Source organism: Temnothorax longispinosus, chromosome 9 (genome assembly GCF_030848805.1).
Source record: "Temnothorax longispinosus isolate EJ_2023e chromosome 9, Tlon_JGU_v1, whole genome shotgun sequence".
Taxonomy (NCBI): Eukaryota; Metazoa; Arthropoda; class Insecta; order Hymenoptera; family Formicidae; genus Temnothorax; species Temnothorax longispinosus.
Genome location: NC_092366.1, coordinates 16,638,764 through 16,644,577, shown reverse-complemented (window position 1 = coordinate 16,644,577; position 5,814 = coordinate 16,638,764).

The window sequence follows — 5,814 nt, the reverse complement described above, 5'->3', positions numbered from 1 at the left end:
CGTCAAACCAATCTTGCATTTTATCGAGAGCGTATTAAAGCGTATTAAAAATTCCATTTTTACTCCGTATCGCATATTCCCTTGTTAATACGAAGGAAATATATTAGAGAATAATTAATTTCGTCTCTAATAACTATAGTTGTTGCGATACGTATGTTTAATAAAAATAATTAATTTTATAGTAATATATTTACGGAAGATTATCGTCAATTAAGAATTAGATTAGACAAATATTATTTGTACAAGAAAAAGATAAATTATGTTCAGTATGAAAATAAGTGTTAATATAAGTATAAAATAAAAATCAATCTACTATTCTTAATTCTTAATTCTTAATTAAAAGTGAAATTAGTATTATTAGTATTTAAAAACAGTGATTAAACAGATAACAGTGATCAAAAAGACGTGAACTACATTATTCAAATTGCATAAAACGGCACTGATTGATTCATTATTTTGAAAATAATTCAATGCCAGCAAACGGCTAATAATTAGCTATTTTTTGTAATCCTTCCAAATTATAAAAATTCAGAAAATATCTAAAATTTAAAAGATTATAGTTAAAAACGATTTAAATTGTTAACTTATATAAAAACCAACTTATGTAACTTATACAAGATCATCCCATTATCAAAAGATAACACAATCGAATTACAGTATTTGTATTGTACAGAAATTTTTAAGCTTATATAGGAGCTACACAATTTTCTTGAAGACCACCCAAGAATAATTCTTGTAAATCTCTTTCACAAACAGCCCTGGTGATTCTTCGATTTGGCCATAAATACACAGAAACGCACGATGTACCGTCACCGTCGTACATTACTTGGAACCTTCCCATTTCTTTTCTCCTCGCTCCCTTTTATTCCCCTCCGCCGTCATTCCTTATCTGACGTAGAAAAGACACGAGAGAAGTAATCGGTAAGAAACGATGTCGTTCGACATCGTATTCTTTCGTTATTAATTACGGATTGAACCGGCGCGGCGGTATAGAATAGAGTCGATGGAGGAGCGTGGAACAGTGTTCAGAGGTTGATTTTTTTTCTTATGTAAAATGGGGTAGTCGTCTGTTGAAGCGTGCCGTTGAATGTCTCGCGAGAAAATCGTATTTCTCGCAGAGAGGGTAAATGGAGAAAAAAAAGACGCCGTCGCTATTGCGCTCGTGTGTCGTATCGTTCGATTATTCGCCCTCTCCAAAAGCTCTCTCGTAAACTATCGCGTATACACAGCGCATGCGGATGACCATCGCGTATGGATGGATGGTGGTTGTGTGTACGTTTGTGCACTGTGTGTGCAACGATTTGAGGAAGAGCTCGACGACTAGGACGGCTGGACAGGAGGGATATAGGGGGTGCAGGTGGGACCATCCATCATACGGCGGAAACCAGCCGGCACATTGCCGGAAGTGACGTCACGCTTGAAATATCGACTAATAATTTATACGCAGACGTTAGCGCCCGCTCACGTTTTGCGGGGTTACCTATCCGTAATAACAAACTAACGCCTCCGCACGATTGTGGCTGTGTGCGCGACATGCACACGTGCCAGTATGAGTTACTGAAGGTTGGTGCCGTGGCAGGACCGTTCGTCGTGAATTTGGCATAAGCTGAAACAGGGTGTTTACCCCCAATTATTTCTTGTATGTACATTCCGAAAACTAAGTAATTAGATGACTAATAATTTTAATTGCATCTTTGCTAGCTGTAAGTTTACCTGCAGTTGTAAGTTTATCAGTCGATTGAATTGGATGGATTCGGTAGGCTAGCTGTTAATTATTAGATTAATATGTTTACGATATTATATTCAATAATTAACCTATCGAGATAATATAATCTCGATCGTTGTACGATCAATGCAATTTTGCGAGCATCAAGAAAATTTAACGTCATATATCCGAAGATCAGTCTTGTTTTCAATGACGAGAGAAATCGCGCGACAAGTTATCGCTTCGCCCGCATGGTGGAAAAAGTGTCGCTTACAGACTGCAAAACGCGCCATTTGTTTTTACTCGACAGAGGGTTGATGTAACTGACGTTCTTTCTGCCTTGTCATACGACGGCTTACCCGCGACGTTGGGGCCGTCTGTCACTTCGTATCAGGTGGGTGTCGTGCCACGGATTTGAAATGATTGTCTCGTCAGAGCAGTAAAAGACGCGGTTGACGTTCTTTTCATCGCTCGCGCGTCTCCCATCACATATACCTTCGCAAAATGATTCCTCACCGTTGCGTGAGCGTCACCGGTTTCATTTATATAAATATGTTTTTTAACAAGTGTTGTTCTTCGGCGGGACTTTAAACATCGCTCCCCGATCCCTCCGGCGCGGCGTGGCTACAGGTGAAACGTTTATTTTAAAAAAGTCTGTTTTCGAAGCGTGACGACAATCGGACGCAAACATCGTTTAGCACAGGTAAATTTTACTGATTTTTCGATGTTTGATGTTGTGCAAGAGGTGAAAAAAATATGTTTAGGAACTATGAATGACAAGACCGATACATTCAGCAACTTTTCCCCTCTCTTGGCAATCAATTTGTTGTGTTGGTTGTGTTTTTTCGCGAACGAACATTTTGTTTTAAAAGACCATTGAAAATATTTATATATATAATTTATGTAAGACATTTAGATCGGTATTCATAGTCGGTTCTTGTATTTAAAACCGTCTTAAGTACAATCTTAAGATGTCATGAACCAATCACAGAGCCGTATTAGCATCTTAAGACATTACATGAATAACAGGCTTAGATTTATCTTAGAAGAACAACACTATTAATATGAGAGACGAGTCGCGAGCGATAAAGAGCACGGATGTGTAACATATGGAAAAAGATCTATATATTTTACATGTTGCATATAAATGTTTTCGTAATTAAATTTGATCATATCCTGTAAGATGCGCTCTCCCTTCACATTTACCTTAATTTTTTATTTGTTTCTATACAATATTATACGTTATTACGCGCGTACGACTTTCTTTGTATTATATCTCTTTATATTTCTCTCTATTTCATGGCCTATTATGGAACAGCGCCTTTGACAAATCGTAGAAAGAATTCCGATTTTGGCGTGTAATTAGAGGCATAACTAATTTTAAATATAAGTATCATGTCTTCGCTTCGCTTAGAGCCAATCTGTGTTATCCCTGGCAGAAAATTAAAAAGAAACGAGCGCATCTCGTCGTGGAAGCAGAAACGCCATTCCCTTGAGCAAAAAAAGGATGACGAAAGAAACCGGCGATAACGGGCAGAAAATTGATGCGGTGAGTCGCGTCACAGATGTCCCTCGTCGTCCCCTTCGTCACCGACCAGACAGACGCGGGATGCGTATTCATGCAGGTACATGCACAGGCAGGTCGTCGTCATGACAACAAATTCCTGAATTCAAACAGGCGTTCTCTGTCTACGCTGCGCGCCGTGAGCCAAGGCGACAATGAGGCAAAGGAAACGGTAGAAAGGAGGAGGTTGGCGTGACTTAGAACCTTCGACCCTCCTTACGATGACAACCGGTCCCGTATCTTCATACGACCTTACTGAGGTCCTATGTAACTGGCAATGCTGCCGCTCGACAAGGTACCCCGTTCCCCGTCCTTGACGGCGTCTCCCAGACGGCGACGAGGGTAGCTTTGCTCGCACTCAATATTCCATATTTCTCGTGACAATTTCTCCAGGCGAATTTATAGACTTCCCTTTTGGTCGAAGTACCAGCGTGCGACGAAGGAGAAAGAAAGAGAGAGAGAGAGAGAGAGAGAAGAAGAAAGCAAGCAGTCGGATTGGTACCGGTAGAGAAAGATGAAGAAGGGGATAACGGGAGAGTGGAAACGATGAGTGTAGAAAAGAAGAATGGGGAACGATGTTGCAGCTTGCAAAGGAGGCGAACATACGCGGGAAAGAGAAGTAGGAAGGGCGAATGAAAAGCTCCTGCCACCTTCTCCATCTACTATGTCGCTGCAATCAGTTATAGGGAGACACGTCGATACGTCTGCTCGTCCGTGTGGACGTCGGTACGCCGTGATGGGGATACGCGTGGGTGTGAACTCCCGCGGGTTGGTATCGGTGGTCGCGCATAGCGAACTGTAGGTGCGGTTGTTGTGTCAGTGGCGAGGATGCTTGAGAGCCTCCATCAGTGGCCCGGATCTCGATATCCACTTTATTGCGCGAACGTATATTCACAGAAAAATATGGAATATTCTGCGTTTCGTGGCTCAGCCCCCACGACGGTTTCGTTTATACCGCTTCCTTTGCCAATTCTTTCCCCCGCGCTCTCAAGTTCATCTCAAACCGTATATTCTCCGCAAAAGCTAAACCAGTCCCCCCGACGAACTATCCATTCGTTTGATGAAGAAGCCCTGTTCATTGCCGACCGTAATTGTTATAGACTGCGAATGAAATTCGCTCCTCATGTCCTAGATTGTTTAACGGATATAAGTTTTACCGAGAATTTTACTTTCTGCCGTACATTTATAGACACACAATATTCTTAAATCGTAACGATAAATAATTAATGTCGGGCTATAAAAGGAAATAGATCTTCTATAAACTGCCAGCCATATAAATTACTATGCGTAAATATAAAAAGGAGCGTAAACGTGTATGATTAATCAACATGTTGCTATTATATTACTTTTCGATAATAAGTAAAAAATGTCATAAGTAACATCATTTAACGTTTAACGTAGTCACTCGCGTGATCTGAGTACTTAAGACTCGTGAAATGACTTATTACTTTCGCGAGAAAGAAAATATCTTCTCCCTTTGATTAATTAATCATCAGATTGCGCGCATACATCTTATTAAGACGTTTATCTTGACCTAAATCAGTTCGAAAATTATGCAAATTACCAGGCGGATTATATTATAATAAATTTGTCGACGTTTGACAAATCGATTGCAATTAGGAATAATTATAATACGAAAACCTTATCAAGTTGGATCAAGTTGCGGTAAGAGATTGTATCGAGCGAGCTCAACGTCGCAAACAAAAAACTTTTGAAAAATTTAAAATTGTGTGTAATTTGCCTTTCTTATAAGCTTCTATTAACAGTAATTTTTACTTGTAACATAATAACGACATACATTTAACTAAAAAAGATTGTTTCTATTTTTGCAAAAGGTATTTGTCTGAATTATTATCAGAAGATAGAATTATAGTTTTCTTGCTTTATCACATGCCAAGTAGCTTCAAGATAACGCGATACATCCCAAAATGGCGAACATTGTGTAATGCTATACACACAATGCCCGGAACCTCTTGATAGCACAATCATGAGCCAAAGCAAACGCGACTTATCTACGATCGAACCAGCCCAGGCTCTGCAGTTGTACGCTAATCGCGCGTGTACACCGCGGTTGATACGTCGCTCGTAATGCAACTCTGGCCTCGCGAGGACGGTTTGACAGCTTGCATTTCGACGATCGATTTGGCGTGAGCGGATTTGGATTGAATACGCGTCCTTCGGAATTCCGTCGTCTCACTGTCAATCTCGTCTTTCATTGTGTTAATTGGATTATGGAGTTTAAGCCGCGCCTCGGCGATCGAACGCATTTGGTGGCTGGATAAGCGTATTAATCCGCGGCTTGAATAAGTCGAGCTTATTAACGCGATAAGACGCGTCATGATGAAACGCCGTCATACGACCCAGCCTTCTCCGGATGTTGTCAACGAGCGGGCTAATCGAATCTTTTGATAATTTATAGAATGCTGATCGATTTAATAACTTACCAATTCAATCTCTTCATAAACACACACGCACACAACGATTAGCGCATCTTGTCATTATATTTATTTTTTAAATCGACCTCGTAAAATAGCTCAAAATATAT